Source organism: Bactrocera dorsalis, chromosome 6 (genome assembly GCF_023373825.1).
Source record: "Bactrocera dorsalis isolate Fly_Bdor chromosome 6, ASM2337382v1, whole genome shotgun sequence".
Classification (NCBI taxonomy): domain Eukaryota; kingdom Metazoa; phylum Arthropoda; class Insecta; order Diptera; family Tephritidae; genus Bactrocera; species Bactrocera dorsalis.
Window position 1 is genome coordinate 36,350,061 of NC_064308.1, and position 17,725 is coordinate 36,367,785.

Sequence of the window (17,725 nt, forward strand, 5' to 3'; positions counted from 1 at the left end):
ATTCACACCGAAGGAGGGAAAAATAAAAGCAGTTAAAGATTGGCCTCAACCCACCAACATACATGAACTCCGCAGCTTCCTCGGCTTATGCACGTATTACCGCCGTTTTGTACCTGGATTTGCGAACGTGGCTAGAAGTTTACATGATTTAACAAAGAAGAATCGCCCGTTTGTATGGCAGTTGGAACAAGAAAAAGCGTTTGAGCAGCTTAAAGAACTACTTTGTACGGCGCCGATGTTAGCTTATCCAATACCTGGAAAGAAATTCATCCTGGATACAGATGCGAGCGCTTATGGAATTGGAGGTGTCCTGTCTCAGCTCATCGACGGGCAAGAAAGAGTAATTGGGTATTACAGCAGAGTGCTCGGGAAACCAGAGAAAAACTACTGTGTGACGCGAAAAGAACTACTAGCTGTGGTGGAATGTGTAAAACATTTCCACAAGTATTTGTATGGACAACGATTCTTGCTGAGGACTGATCATGCAGCATTAAAATGGTTATTACAGTTTAAGAATCCGGAAGGCCAAATTGCACGATGGATCGAAAGATTACAGAATTATGACTTCGAAACGGAACATCGAAAGGGGATTCACCACAAAAATGCGGATGCATTATCACGTCGCCCTTGTCCACTGGAATGTAAACATTGCTCCAAATCAGAGGGAAAAGAAGGTATAATCGACGTGCGATTACTGAATATAGAACCTGAAGATGATTGGACTCCTCACCGCATCAGAATCAATCAGCTGGAGGACCCTGATCTTGCAAAGCTGATAATAGCCAAAGAAAATGGGGTACGACCACCAAAGGAACAAATAAGTAGCGAGAGTCCAACTGCAAAAGCATATTGGGCCCAATGGAACAGCATAAACCTCGTTAATGGATACCTTCATCGTACCTGGGAAAGTGAAGATGGCAAACAGTCTCGTCTGTTGACCATAGTACCGAAGTCCATGATCCCGAAAGTGTTGAAAGAATATCACAATGGACCTAGTGGAGGGCACCTTGGAATTACAAAAACTATAGAGAAGATTAAACAGCGGTTCTACTGGATCGGTTGTCGAGATTCCATAGCAGAATGGATAAGTAATTGCGTAGAGTGCATGGCAGCTAAAGGTCCTAAAGCCAAAAGTCGCGGTAGGCTACAACAGTACAACGTGGGATCACCATTTGAACGAGTCGCAATGGATATTGCAGGTCCGTTTCCAACCAGTACGGCCGGAAACAAATATCTACTGGTTGTCATGGACTATTTCAGTAAATGGCCAGAAGTATATGCCTTACCAAACCAAGAAGCGAAGACAATAGCCGAAGCGTTCGTAGAAAATTGGATAACAAGGTTCGGAGTGCCCGTCGAATTACACTCAGATCAAGGCAGGAATTTCGAATCTTCCATTTTCCAAGAAGTCTGTACATTATTGGGCATCCACAAGACACGGACAACAGCGTTACACCCACAATCAGATGGGATGGTAGAGAGATTCAACCGAACGCTTGAAGAACATCTGCGGAAAATCGTTGATAAAGATCAACGGAATTGGGACAAGTGCATCCAGATGTTCCTGCTGGCGTATCGTTCAGCGAAGCACGAGACAACTGGTTACACGCCAGCAAAGATTATTTTCGGATCTGATCTGCGACTCCCTGCTGATCTTAAGTTTGGAACGAATCCTACAGCTGTAAGAAATGATGGAGATTATTGTTCTGCCTTAAAGGAAGAAATGAATGAATTGCATCTAATGGTAAGACAGCATACGCATCTGATGAGCAATAAGATGAAGGACCGGTTCGATCAAGCGGCAAATTCAAAAGGTTTTGAAGAAGGTGATCTGGTCCTGTTGTACAATCCACTTCGAAAGAAAGGCTTGTCCCCGAAACTGCAGACAGCCTGGGAAGGACCCTATATGGTGATGAAACGACTTAATGACGTGGTGTACCGCATACAAAGAAATGGAAAAGCACGATGTAAAATGAAAGTAGTACATTTGGAGAGGCTCGCCCCATTTGGTTCAAGAGGATTTGTGCCTAATCGGGACGATTAGGCTTTAGTGGAGGGCAGTGTTACAAAAGTAGTATTAAGTTATATTTGTATTACTATATGCATCCCTGATTATGAACAATAGCTGTAGGTATATGGAATAGCATTTGTCTTGTTGTAGACATCTGGCGCCACGGCTGTCTGCTCGTCGAAACAATAGACATCTGGCGCCGCACTGTCTGCTTGTCTAGGTAAACAATATCTGAGTCTGGCGCCGCGACTGTCTGCTTGCGTCTGGCGCCGTATAGCCGTATGTTCTGGTAATTTCCAGACGCGATATTCTAGAAGGACACGTCGGCATCAGCGAGAAGTGCGTGGCTATATAAGCCGTGGCAGCGCCAACGAATCAGTCAGTGCTAAGAGTAAACTGCTATAGTGTAGACGAGTTGTGAAATAAAGAGTTGTTGAATTAAATTAAACAGTGTTGATTTTATTTGTCAATCCAGAGATACGAACCTAACAAAGTAAACTAGCAAGAGTAAATTCGTAACAATATTAATATATAGTTGCCGCTGACTTATGGTTTTTGAGATATTTGCATTTAAGGTTCAAAAAAATCAACTATTTAAAAAGCGTGTTTCTCCGATTTATAATGCATTTTACACTTATATTTTATACTTTTATATCCACTAACACTACACTAATTCATTTCTATTCATTTATTTTATATTAAATAGTGCAAAAATAACTTTAATTCCATATCAAACTTTAGTTAAAATCCGTTTATTCATAAAGTAAAAAAGTTGTAATAAACAGTTAAAAATATAACCATAAAATTCATTATAAATGGGAAAACACGGGGGAAACTTTAGTATACCATCTCACGATTTCAGGGTTAAAAGTGGTATGGTTGGATAGGACTGATACTCCAGATTAAGAAAATACATAAATTTTTGCCGCCGCAAAGTTATAGTTTTCGAAGTGTAGTGAAATTTGTGTAAAAAATAAAATGCTTATTTTAAGCAAATACCTAAGAAATAAATATAAAATAAATATGTACAAATATTGTAGTGAAGTAAAAGTGCATAATATGAAAGAAAAAGTTTGTGAAAATTGGGTTAAACATTGTGAAATAACAAGAATTACTTTTACAAATTTTTAAATACAAATATGTCGAAAACTATAAGTCTGAGAAGGGCATTTGTGTGTACATTTTGTTAATCCTGAGGACCTCCTCTATCCATCCGTACCATCAAATCACGGTGCCTGAAGAATCGTAATATTGCCGAGAAGGGCATTTGTGTGTACATTTTTTTAATCGTGAAGACCTCATCTATCCATCCGTATCACCAAATCACGGCGCCGAAAGAATCGTAATATTGCCAATTTTTTATAGTTAATGAAGAAAACAAGTATAAAAACAAAATGCTATCGTTCAAATATTCCTCATATTTGATTTCTAAGATGTGGCAACGTTCGTTTTCTTTATAATTATAAACGCTGTAACCTTTTAAAAAACTTAGCTAAGAAATAAATCACAAGAGAAATGTGAACTTATTTGAATGTTGAAAGTGTATATTTGAATATACGAAGTGAAAACAAATTTTGGAATTTTTAAACACGAATATTTTAATAGAAAATACTAAGCCTTATAAGTAACATTATTTTTAAATGTTCTTTCTCCGGAGAAGCTCGGTTAGCAACACATACCCCATTTATACCGGAATTCGTTGTCATTCCCCCACCACAAAAGAAATCGGAATCGTGCTTCAAATGTTTCTAACACCGAATTCGTGGGGAGTTATTCTAAAATTTACAAAATTCCTAAAACTGGAGAACTTCTTGGATGCTCGCATATCAATTTTAACCCCGAATCAGTTACAATAAATGATATATTATACCTCTACTAAAATGGTTATCGAAATGTTCACACAATTACTGTTGTCATTATTTGTCAATTAACAAATTTATTTACGCACGAATATCCACATCCATGCATATAGTTTCCTTTATATGTACACAGTTTATAAGAATACATATGGCCCTTTACGAAAGTGTACGAATACAAATAAAACAATTTCTGAAAATCAAATTGATGTATCTGTATCGCAGCTAGTTGCAATACTATAAAACATATTTATACCCACACAAATCCTTTCGATTCAGAATAAATTCGTTTGTCTCAAATAGTATACAATACAAATATTTAATCAATCCGCACTATAGTTTGACACCACTAATATCTTTTAAATTAACAAAATGTTGCCTTCATTTAGTTTACACAAATTTTATAACAATTACCTTTCATACACATATACTAATCGCTGTAAATTAAGTAAGCTTCTATAAAAAAAAAAAGGGAAGAACAAAGATGGCAGCTACTGTCAACGAGTAACGAGTAAATTGGCGTGCTCTATAGGTGAAGTGTTACCAACTTTTTTAATGTAAGAATTGAACACTGACGAAAGGTAACCAAGTTATAGGGAGTATTTCATAACTTAGGCTGTGTGCCAAAGGGTAGAAAAATTAAAAATCTGATAGTTGGAAGTCAAAATGTGACATATTTCAGAAATGACATCTTGTAAATTTGAATTCAGATAAGCAATTAAGAAGCCTATAATTTAAGTTATTATTTTTTTGATTTAGTACAGGAATTAAGTTTTTAAAACAGAAAGTTCTTCACTCCCCTTCTTCTTCTTAATTGGCGTAGACACCGCTTACGCGATTATAGCCGAAGTTTTCATTGGGTGTTTTTTTTACGTGTTGGTTCTCAAACCTTGCGCACAACCCTATGTAGGGGATTCCTCCTCACTTCAGCTCGCCTTAAAACGGATGTTCTTAGGCTACCCAGAGGATACTTGGCCAAAGACCGGAAGTCAGATCAGAGAAATTTCCTCACTTGCGTGAACTTCTACACATGACCCCATCCTCCATCCTCCCCTTGCCTTTTATCGGAACTTTTGGGATTTCGAATAGCATTCCTCGATTTCAGGGTTCGAATGGTTATGTACGGATTAATAAGGTTCTCCAGGTCAAGAAAATATATACAGTGGCGGACAAAAGTCTACATACACCCCCTGTTTTCTTCGATGTGAGAGTACAAAAACTTTTTAGAAAAATGTGTTGATACAGTTTTATTCTAATCTTCTTTCTAATAACAATAAACTTAAAAAATCCGTTAATTAATATAAAACTACAAATTTATGGAATAAAAACTCAAATATTGTGTTGACAAAAGTCTACATACAGTACAAAAATATCTTAGTTCAGTGCGAAAAACTTTACAAAATGCTAGTTATTAAGACGTTTTAGTATTTAGTTGGGTCCCCATTGGCATCTGTAACTGCTTGAAGACGCCGTGGCATTGATTCTGGAAAATTTGTCAACGCTGCAGATGTAATACTGTTCCAAGGTCCCAATATGCGCTCTTAGAGTAGAGCAGAGCTAGAAATTTGGTTCTTTCTAATTCTACGCTCCAAAATCCTCCCAGACATGTTCAATAATATTCATATTTGGACTTTGAGGTGGTGTATTTAATTGACTTGAAGTATAATAAAGCAACCAATCCTTGACAATTTGCGCCGCATGCATCGGATCGTTATCTTGTTGAAATATCCAACCGGAACCGAGCCCTAAATTATCCACCAAAGGCTTCAAATTATGTTCCAACAGAGACTTATACTTATAACCGTCCATTTCACCTTCAATAAAGTCCGAATTTCTAACTCCAGAGGCCGCAACAACTCCCCAAACCATTACGCTGCCGCAACTGAGCTTCACAATTGATACTACGTTCTTCGGTTCAAGCGTGGCGTTAGTTTTCCATCAAATTTTAGCACTTTCATCACTACCAAAAAGAACGAATTTAGAATCATCTGTAAATGAAACTTTTTTCCAAAAATCCATTTCCTTTTCTTTGTGTTTTTTGGCGAACTTTAAACGAATTTTCCGATTTTTTCAGAAATAAAAGGTTTCTTCCGTGGTGTTCTACTGTGGAATCCGTTATCGTTTAGAGTTTTTTTTTATTGTTCTTGGTTGGATACTCATTTGTGACGTACTCGCTATGCGTTCGGCTATATTTGGAGCATTTACTTTTGGATTTTGATCTACTTCGTTGAGAATCAGGCTGACGTATCTACGAGATTGTTTTTTTGGGGGTCCACTGCGCGGTTTATTTTCGTTGGAACCATTATTTTTAAAGTTTTTTAGAATTGTCTGTACTGTTGCTCGACTCAAGTTTAAAATTTTAGAAATTTCACCATATGATTTTTTTTCTTTTCTTTCTTTTATCACCAAATTTCTTACATCAATTGATATTTCATTTCACGGAGCCATTATAGCTATTGAAGTGTTTAAACCACAACTAAATTCAATAAATATTAACAATAAACATATTGAAATAAAAGAAAAAGGCTAACGTTACCTTACTGTTAATATAACAATGTACAAAGTATGAGATTTGAACTGTATGTAGACTTTTGTCAAAGCAATTTTTGAGTTTTTCTTCCATAAATTTGTTGTTTTATGTTAAATAATGGATTTTTTTAGTTAATTGCTATTATAATAAATATTAGAATAAAACTGTATAAATACATTTTTCTAAAAACTTTTTGTACTCTCACATCGAAGAAAACAGGGGGTGTATGTAGACTTTTGTCCGCCACTGTATATAGTTGTCATTGACTATTGGTTTTTGAGATATTTGCTTCCAAATTTAAAAATTCAACTTTTTAAAATGCGTGTTTCTCCGATTTATGATGCATTTAACACCAATATTTTTAACTATTATATCCGCTGACCCTTCACTAATTCCGTTCTAGACGTTTGTTTAGCATTAAATTGTGTAAAAATAACTTTAATTCCATATTTAACTTTAGTTGAAATCCATTTATTCATACAATAAGAAATTGGTTGCAAACAAACAAAAAATTAGTGTACTATATTTAGTAATCGAATAAATATAAGTAATAATTCAACACGAAAGAACTGAAGGCGTGTAGTTGTTGGTCCGACCAGGGTCATTTTATGAAGCGCTGCCGAAGGCCGCCAACGCAAAAAGGAAATCAACGCGAAAGTACTGGGGACGGTAAGGTGTTGTTCCAACCAAGGTTATTTTTTTAAAATGCGGTCGAAAGCCGCCATTGCAAAAATTCTAAGCGGAAAATTAATAAAGTGATTTTTATTATTCTTCTTCTTTACTGGCGTAGACACCGCTTACGCGATTATAGCCGAGTCAACAACAGGGCGCCAGTCGTTTCTTCTCTTCGCTACGTGGCGCCAATTGGATATTCCAAGCGAGGCCAGGTCCTTCTCCACTTGGTCCTTCCACCGGAGTGGAGGTCTTCCTCTTCCTCTGCTTCCCGCGGCGGGTACTGCGTCGAATACTTTCAGAGCTGGGGTGTTTTCATCCATCCGTACAACATGACCTAGCCAGCGTAGCCGCTGTCTTTTAATTCGCTGAACTACGTCAATGTCGTCGTATATCTCGTACAGCTCATCGTTCCATCGAATGCGATATTCGCCGTGGCCAACTCGCAAAGGACCATAAATCTTTCGCAGAACTTTTCTCTCGAAAACTCGCAACGTCGACTCATCGGTTGTTGTCATCGTCCAAGCCTCTGCACCATATAGCAGGACGGGAATTATGAGCGACTTATAGAGTTTGGTTTTTGTTCGTCGAGAGAGGACTTTACTTTTCAATTGCCTACTCAGTCCGAAGTGGCACCTGTTGGCAAGAGTAATCCTGCGTTGGATTTCCAGGCTGACATTGTTGGTGGTGTTAATGCTGGTTCCTAAATAGATGAAATTATATACAACTTCAAAGTTATGACTGTCAACAGTGACGTGAGAGCCAAGTCGCGAGTGCGACGACTGTTTGTTTGATGACAGGAGATATTTCGTCATCAACGTCATCGGCATACGCCAGCAGCTGTACACTCTTATGAAAGATTGTACCTGCTCGATTCAGCTCTGCAGATTCGCCTTGTCTGAAACCTCGTTTGATATCGAACGGCTCGGAGATGTCCTTCCCGATCCTGACGGAGCTTTTCGTGTTGCTCAACATCAGTTTACACAGCCGTATTAGTTTTGCGGGGATACCAAATTCAAACATCGCGGCGTAAAGGCAGCTCCTTTTCGTGCTGTCGAAAGCAGCTTTAAAATCGACGAATAGGTGATGAGTGTCGATTCTCCTTTCAAGTCTGTCTTTTCCAAGATTTGGCGCATGGTGAATATCTGGTCGGTTGTTGATTTACCAGGTCTGAAGCCACACTGATAAGGTCCAATCAGTTTGTTGACGGTGGGCTTTAATCTTTCACACAATACGCTCGATAGAACCTTATATGCGATGTTGAGGAGGCTAATCCCACGGTAGTTGCCGCAGATTGTGGGGTCTCCTTTTTTATGGATCGGGCAGAGCACACTTAGATTCCAATCATTGGGCATGCTTTCGTCCGACCATATTTTACAAAGAAGCTGATGCATGCTCCTTATCAGTTCTTCGCCGCCGTGCTTGAATAGCTCGGCCGGCAATCCATCGGTACCTGCCGCTTTGTTGTTCTTCAGGCGAGCAACTGCTATTCGAAATTCTTCATGGCCGGGTAATGGAACGTCTGCTCCATTGTCATCGATTGGGGAATCGGGTTTGCCTTCTCCTGGTGTTATGTGTTCATTGCCATTCAGCAGGCTGGAGAAGTGTTCCCTTCATAATCTAAGTATGCTCTGGGCATCGGTGGCTAGATCACCTTTGGGGGTTCTACAGGAGTATGCTCCGGTTTTGAAACCTTCTGTAAGCCGCCGCATTTTTTCGTAGAATTTTCGAGCATTACCCCAGCCGGCCAGCTTATCAAGCTGTTCGTACTCACGCATTTCGGCCTCTTCCTTCTTCTGTCTGCAAATGCGTCTCGCTTCCCTCTTCAACTCTCGGTATCTATCCTATCCCGCACGTGTTGTGGTCGATCGTAACGTTGCGAGGTAGGCAGCCTGTTTTCTCTCCGCTGCGACACGGCACTCCTCGTCGTACCAGCTGTTTTTTTGCACTTTCCGAAAACCAATGGTTTCGGTTGCAGCTGTACATAAGGAGTTTGAAATGCCGTCCCACAGTTCCCTTATACCGAGTTGTTGACGAGTGCTCTCAGAGAGCAGGAGTGCAAGCCGACTAGAAAATCTTTCGGCTGTCTGTTGTGATTGCAGCTTCTCGACGTCGAACCTTCCTTGTGTTTGTTGGCGTGCGTTTTTTGCTGCACAGAGGCAGGTGCGAATTTTGGCTGCAACAATATAGTGGTCCGAGTCGATGTTAGGACCTCGGAGCGCACGCACATCTAAAACACTGGAGACGTGTGATCGATCCGGTTGGTGGTTTTTCGATCCGGAGACAGCCAGGTAGCTTGATGTATCTTCTTATACTGGAATCTAGTACTACAGATAACCATATTTCGGGCCCCGGCGAAGTCGATCAGCCTCAACCCATTTGGAGATGTTTCCTCGTGGAGGCTGAATTTACCGACCGTAGTGCCAAAGATACCTTCTTTGCCCACCCTGGCGTTGAAGTCGCCAAGCACGATTTGAACATCGTGGCGGGGGCATCTCTCATAAGTGCGCTCCAAGCACTCATAAAAAGCATCTTTGGTCACATCGTCCTTCTCTTCCGTCGGGACGTGGGCGCAAATCAGCGATATGTTGAAGAACCTCGCTTTGATGCGGATTGTGGCTAGACGTTCATTCTCCGGAGTGAATGATAGTACTCGGCGACGGAGTCTCTCTCCCACCACGAATCCAACACCAAACTTGCGCTCCTTTATATGGCCACTGTAGTAAATGTCACAAGGACCTACTCGTTTCTGTCCTTGTCCCGTCCATCGCATTTCTTGGACGGCGGTGACGTCAGCCTTTATCTTTACGACATCAACCAGCTGGGCAGCGGCACCTTCCCAATTAAGGGACCGGACATTCCAGGTGCATGCCCTCAAATCATAGTCCTTCTTTCATTTGCCATGGTCGGGATCAAAAGGGGGGTCTCTCATCCGAGGCTGTTTGTTGTTTTTCATGGGGGGTGTTTTTTACGTGGCGGGTCCCAAACCCAGCGCACAACCCTATGCAGGGGATGTTTCGCCTTCTCACCTTAGCTCGCCTTCAAACGGATGTTCTTAGGCTACCCAGAGGATACTTGGTTAAAGACCGGAAGTCGTGAGCTGCTTGAGTCATATGTAAAAGAATCGTTTCTGGCCACTCCCAAGTGAATGGCGATCAGAGTTCCTCACTTGCGTGAACTTCAACACATGACTCCATCCTATTTATTATTATTGTTGGTTCTTTTGTAAAATAATAGAATGCAACCTTTTCGTTATTGTGTGAACAAAAAGATTTAAACAAAGGTTAAATATTAAATACAAATTATTTTTGCACTATTTAATATTAAATAAATGGGAAGAAACGTTTAAGTGAAGCGCAAGTCAATATAAGAGTTAAAAATTAGAGAGTTGAAGTCATTATAAATATGAGAAATCTATATATCTAATAGCGGGATTCTGTAACCAGTCTCTAGTCTCTATTTGAGTCATTTTGAGGTAAAATCTCAATTTGTGACTAGTTACTATTCACTAAACAGTCTCTAGCGTTAGTCTCAAAATATTGAGTCAAATTTGAGACTTGGTAGTTAGTAGGTTACAAAACTAAAAAGAGCTCTTGTCTGCCATTTTGAATATACTGAATAGAGATCATCATAGATATTAATCGATTGTCGTTTTTTTTATATTTGTAAGCAACTCAAACACGAAAACACGTTAAAAATAAATCAATTTTACATAAATTTCGTAAATATTATGAAACAAAATCAACATATATTTTTGTTTTTATTGATAATTATGTTTTTTGACTATGTTATAGAAAATTTAATATTTGTTGTTAAATCAGCGTTAGTGGTGGAATGCAATCCCGGGTAAGATAGGTTTTAAAGCAATAAGGTTACCCTACTAAATATTAATTTACAAAAAACTTCATTTAATTCTAAGAAACATTCATGTATTTTTAAGTTTCGTTAAGCACACGAAATAAGCTATGACGTTGATTTACCGGGTATTTTGTTTTTGTTGTATATATTATACTAGCTGACCCGGCAAACTTCGTTCTGCCCAAAATAGATTTTTTTTTTCATTTCAAAAATTACACCGGTATTGGTTTTAATAGAATATGAACGATTTTTCCTAATTTTATTGTGCATACTTTAACAAAATTTTTAAAAATCTTTCTTTTGTAAACATTGAACGGGCAGGTTTTCGATATGATCCAAACATTCAATATATCGCATCTGTTCAAATCGGTCAGATGTCAGTAGTTTGTCAATATTGCAATGCAGTCAAATTTAAAAATGAACCGCCAGGGTTATGTTGCGCCGGGGGAAAGACGATGCATTCCATGTATAATACCGAGGCATCTCCGAGTAAAGCAATGTTCTCGCGAACGGATCACTGGCGCAAGTTGCAAAGAAACTTGTTAAAGTGGTTGTGTACTATGTTCTCTGCGTCGAAATAAACTCGCTGGCCATTCTCCAAATGAGCTGACAGATGCACAACAGTAGGATGGCGTTCATGAATTGCAAATGAAAATATTCTCCAGATTGCTTCATTGCAGTTCACATATCTGCCCATTTGAAATTTGCTAATTTCATCTCGTTCAACGCCAATAACCGCCATATCGCTTCCTTTGGTGACATATTTGCAAACATACTTAATTGATTTTATTGAACTGCAATACTCAACATTTATATGTGTTTTGAATGCCTTAGACAAAATTGGCGAATATGGAACGATCCATGTGTTATCAACCACGAAATTCTTTCCTTTCAATTGAGTGATGAATGTTCTGCCATTGTCAGCGGGTGAGCGACGCCGATAGAGACGGTATCCGTCGTTTCCAGTTTGAGTTTCCGAAATAAAAGCACGGGGACAGCGTTTTTTGCATTTACTGTCCGACATACAAACCGAAGATGGATCGTGTTCTCCGCATGGCCCATGAACCATATTGGCCATCACCACTTCGTGCAACTCTGGATCTATTTCAATTTGGTCAGGTGTAATTTTCTCCACCATCCTAAGAAGAATGTGTGCGTGGGGCAAACCTCTCTTCTGCCACTCCAATGAGTACATTCAGCATCGAACAGTGCCATATACACGTTGTTTCATAGTAAAGTCCATCAAACATCTGAGTTTTTGTTTAAACACGCGTGCTGTAACATCGTGGCGATCGCTTGGTGATTGACCGGGATGCAATAGATTCGTAATGTCTGGCCATTTTGGATTGCAAGTTAATGTAACAAACAAATCCGGCCGTCCATAATTGCGCACGTAAGTCATCGCATCCTGGGAGTACTCATGCATGTGTCTAGGACTGCCAATGTATGTCGATGGCAAAATATAGAGTCGACCAATATCTGTAATATCCGCATCACCATTCATGGCATCTCTTAAGTGAATATACTCTTCAGATCGCAACTTCGACTGATTGTATTGCATGTAATTAAGTCGTTCTGTCTCAACTTTAACATACATGTCAACTGCATACTGTTGAAATAACCGTCCATATCTCAGTAAATGGTTGTCATAGTTTTGGCGAATCATCATTCGATATGCGTAAAACTTCATTGAACTGACTTTTTTATTTGTCTCGACACCTAAAAGCTTAAATTACCTATATGAAGTAGCAAAAAAAATTTTTTTTTTACTAACCATTCACCGGATTTATCATCTTATATCCTAAGTGATATCCGTCTTCTCTACGGCAGAACATGAGCGGATATTGCATTGCGTCGTAAGACCGATGTGTCTCACTTATCCGTTTTAGTGCGTTTTGATTTCTACGTTTGATAACAATATCACGCGACTGCAAATTTTCTCCAACAACAACAACTGATATTTCGCTAACTGTAGGTGCATTATATTGTCTTTCATGTGACCCTGTTGGTCTTTTGTTCGCTTGTATGATTATACTATGATCATCTGTTGGCATATGTTCCAACGAAATCGTAAACAGTTTAATGAGGCCATTGTGTTCGTGTAACATTTGCTGCAATTGTTCGATTATTTCTCTTTTCGTTGTATTGAAGATAGCACAACGCCGATTTACTTCATCATGTGAATCTCCCAGAAAGTAAATTTGGAGATATTTGTGTTCTTGATCTGGATGCGGCAACAGCGATCCAGCGAGATGAAAAATTTGCCCATGAACGTGTATAATTGGAGGAAAGCTCTGTAGTTTCTGTCGAATATTGTTTGGCAAAAATACCTTAAACGTTGGATTGTAGTTTTGTTCATTTACAATTTGCTTTAAGAAATGGCTCGAGTGAGGAGATTCACCGTAAAGCAGCTGGAACAATGGCTGTGGTGGTGGAAGCAATTCTGGCAACGGTTCATTTTTAAATTTGACTGCATTGCAATATTGACAAACTACTGACTTCTGACCGATTTGAACAGATGCGCTATATTGAATGTTTGGATCATATCGAAAACCTGCCCGTTCAAAGTTCACAAAAGAAAGATGTTGCCGCTGTTGTCGTCGAATAATCGCATGTTGTGATCTTACTTCATCACTTTGGCGAGCACGAACCTCCTTTCTTCTCGATCGTTGTTGCTGATTGTGAACTTCCCTTCTTCTCAATCGTTCTTGCTGATTGTATGTTTGGTTGACATCTTCTAACTGGTGCGTGCTACTCTCCAGCAGTCTATTTCGTGGTGATACCCTCTCAATAACACTTTCCCTTTGACGTGCTCTGCTATTTCGTGTTCTCCTTGCGGCCTGGGAACTCCGAGAAGTGTTACCATACGTACTGATTCTTGACATCGTAACAAATATCTAATTGGAAATGATCAATCATTTGCATAAAGTTCATATAAGGTTTTACGGACCAATAACTTACCTTTGAAAACTCCAAAAATGAATGAATTAAACTAAGGAAGCAGATCAATTGAATGATAAATTCCAATGTACATAAATCGGTATTCGCCAACACGCTAAATCACTTTCACTAAATAACTCACTTTTTAAAAAAAATATATCAATATATCAGTAAAGCAAGGCGCATTTTTATTGCCCTCTAAATTTTGCGTGTTCGATTGCAAAGCAAAATTGACGTTTAATTTAATTTGTGTTTGTTTCATAAAACTGTCATTTCCATAAACCAAAAATAGCACGTAACACAACCAAAATTACCATATAACCGCTGCAGCAAGAACAACCAAAATGTCGTGGTGGAAAATGAGATAAATATATGGTGGATTAACAACCAAAATAATTAAAGATTGTAAGGGAGGTACCACGTCCCCTTTTTCGATAACGCCAAGCTTTATGGGTGAGAATGGTGTTGTTTCCTATAGCTCTATACCAATTTTTATGTTCCACCTTAAACACTTTTGAAGATATTCACTTTGAAAAGTTCAGTTTGTATGGGAGGTGCCACGCCCTCTTTTCCGATTATCCCTTCTTTTATGTGTAAGAAGGGTTTTGATACCATATAGGTCTATACCAATTTTCAGGTCCCTACCTTGAACCCTTTCACAGATATTCTGCTTAAAATATTTAGTTTGTATGGGAGGTACCACGCCCCCTTATTCGATAGCTCCCGGTTTTATAGGTGAGAGTGGTGTTGTTATCCTGTAGCTCTGTACCAATTTTCATGTTCCTACCTTAAACACTTTTGAAGATATTCGACATGGAAAATTCAATTTGTATGGGAGGTGCCACGCCCCCTTAATATTTTATTCTGATTTTAAGACATGACCTGCGCGTAGTAATAGCAAACAAATCCCCCAAAGGAAGTATTTCATTTAGTTCAGCCGTTTTCGAGGTTTTAGCGTTACAACTATACACCATTTCATTTTTATATATATAGATTTAAGAGGTAATTATTTTGAATTTTTTTATATGTATTCGTAATGTAAAATAGCTTTGCTTTGAATGTACATTTAAGATTTTTTAAAATAAATAAGATATGGCAAATATTTCACATTTAATAAGCTGTAAGCCCCTGTATATGTCAATGTGAAACATATTTAAGTACAATGGAGTATAGTAAAGTAAATATTTAAGGTTTTTAGGAATTCCAAAGTTGTAGCACCGTGAATGTATCAGTTTACTGATGCGTTTTCAATTGATTGTTACAACGGAAAATTGTATTTTTCACAGAATCATTGCAATAAATAAAAAATGGCACCCAAGAAAGCAAGTATTGCTAAAAGAACCTTAAAATCAAAGAATGTTAAGGAGAAAAGAGCACAGAGAACAGCTGATGAACGTGAGTTACGCCTTGAGAAAAATCGTAACAGAATATCTACAAGAAGAAATATAGAAACTAAAGAAGAGCATGAATCAAGGCTTCAACGAGATAGTGAAAAAAAATCTTCATCGCGAGCTGCCGAGACAATGCAAAAACGTACGCAAAGATTTGATGCCAATCGTAACCGAATAGCTCGATTACGAAAAAAATAGATTTAAATCTTGCGGCGTTCAACTACAATAAGGAGGATGATAAGAAAAATTACAAGGACGTGGTGATCGGTGCAATGAACAAAGTTTGTACACATTATGGTGCTTTGAAGTTCGCTAAAGAATCCCCTGGAATGTGCTGTTCGATCGGTAAAGTTGTTTTGTCACCATTGATGAAGCCACCTGAGCCACTTCTTAGTTATATTTCTAAGCGCACTTCAACTTCAAAACATTTTTTTTTTTTTTTTCAAAACAACCGAAAGTATAATTCATGCTTCCAAATGACGTCTTCTGGAACAATCAACATAGTGAACAATGCACATGCCCACTTTTACAGAATTGGATCATTGCTCTCAGTCCAAGATGAAGATCCCAAGTTTTTCAAATTTATTTCACCGGTAATGAAGCTGCAGAAACTGATCGGCGTTGAGAAATCAGTACTGAGGTAAGACGAGAAATCGTTTGTAAAATAAAGCAAAACCTAGCCCGGCGAAGCGGGGTGGGTACGCTAGTTCATTATAAATAGGAGAACTTTGCATTTTAAATAGTTGAATTTTTGAATTTTAAATGCAAATATCTCAAAAACTATAAGTGAGCAGCAACTGTATGTATACATTTTCTTAATCTGGAGAACATCCTTTATCCGTACATACCCATTTAACCCTGAAATCTAAGGATACCATTGCAAAATTTACCCATCGGAAATATTCCAAACTAAAGTTAAGATGATGAAATGAAGTAAAACTAATAATTTTTGATGATTAAGAGATGTTAATGTAAACATATGTATGTAGTGACATATTATTATGTATGTGTGTGTACCGAATGCAAGTAGCCTAGTAAAACTTGGTTTTCATAATATTCAATTTACAGGGTTTGTCCGGAAAGTAATAGGGCAGAGTCGATTTAAAAAAATATTTTGAACCAATCGTTACAATTCTTTAAAAACTTTCAAATTAGGCTTCTTAAGCGCCGTTGCAGCGCTGCCAGCGCGATTCGCATGCATTTAAGGCGTCACGGAAGGCATTCTCCGGAATAGCCTTGGGAGCCGAAGTACATGCTGCTTGCATCCTCACTGTCATCTCAAAATGCTCGGAGGATTGCCTTTTTGTCTCGGAGTCATACCTAAATATTCACTACTCGTCACCTGCGATTACGTATGAATGAACGTCTAGCCACAATTCGCATCAAAGCGAGGTTCTTCAACATATCGCTGATTTGCGCCCACGTCCCGACGGAAGAGAAGGACGATATGACCAAAGATGCCTTTTATGAGTGCTTGGAGCGCACTTATGTACGAGAGATGCTCCCGCAACGATGTCAAAATCGTGCTTGGCGACTTCAACGACAGGGTGAGCAAAGAAGGTATCTTTGGCACTACGGTCGGTAAATTCAGCCTCCACGAGGAAACATCCCCAAATGGGTTGAGGCTGATCGACTTCGCCGGGCCCGAAATATGGTTATCTGTAGTACTAGATTCCAGCATAAGACGATTCATCAAGCTACCTGGCAGTCTCCGGATCGATAAACCCCCAACCAGATCGATCATGTTGTGATAGACGGAAGACACGTCGCCAGTGTTGTGGACCGAAACCATTGGTTTTCGGAAAGTGCAAAAGAACAGCTGGTACGACGAGGAGTGCCGTGTCGCAGCGGAGAGAAAGCAGGCTGCCTACCTCGCAGCGTTACGATAGACCACAACACGTGCGGGATGGGATAGGTACCGACAGTTGAAGAAGGAAGCGAGACGCATTTGTAGACAGAAAAAGAAAGAGGCCGAAATGCGTGAGTACGAAGAGCTTGATAAGCCGACAGGGGTAATGCTCGAAAATCCTACGAAAAGATGCGGCGACTTACAGAAGGTTTCAAGACCGGAGTATACTCTTGTAGAACCCCCAAAGGTGATCTGGTCACCGATGCCCAGAGCATACTTAATTTATGGAGGGATCACTTCTCCAGCCTGCTGAATGGCAGTGAACGTACAACGCCAGGAGAAGGCGAACCCGATTCCCCAATATTTGACGACGATGGAGTAGCCGTTCCATTGCCCGACCATGAAGAAGTTCGAATAGCAATTACCCGCCTGAAGAACAACAAAGCGGCGGGGCCGATGGATTGCCGGCCGAGCTATTCAAACACGGCGGCGAAGAACTGATAAGGAGCATGCATCAGCTTCTGGTCGGACAAAAGCATGCCCAACGATTGAAATTTAAGTGTGCTATGCCCAATCCATAAAAAAGGAGACCCCACTATCTGCGCCAACTACCGTGGG

At 39.3% G+C, this 17,725-nt stretch overlaps 2 protein-coding genes across 13 annotated transcripts in view; one reads left to right on the forward strand and one right to left on the reverse strand.

Moving 5' to 3' along the window:
• LOC105225322 (host cell factor) overlaps nucleotides 1-4,432 on the reverse strand; it is a 62,799-nt gene extending 58,367 nt beyond the window's left edge. For 8 of the 12 annotated variants that reach the window (XR_007423225.1, XR_007423224.1, XM_049460198.1 and 5 more), the window contains exon 1: nucleotides 4,282-4,432. The gene's annotated coding sequence lies outside the window, so the exon portion shown is untranslated. The other 4 variants (XR_007423226.1, XM_049460195.1, XM_049460196.1 and 1 more) reach the window with 4 other exon arrangements.
• The window catches only part of LOC125779336 (uncharacterized), a 331,687-nt gene that overhangs the window by 85,305 nt on the left and 228,657 nt on the right, over nucleotides 1-17,725 (forward strand). The gene's annotated exons all lie outside the window — the stretch shown is intronic.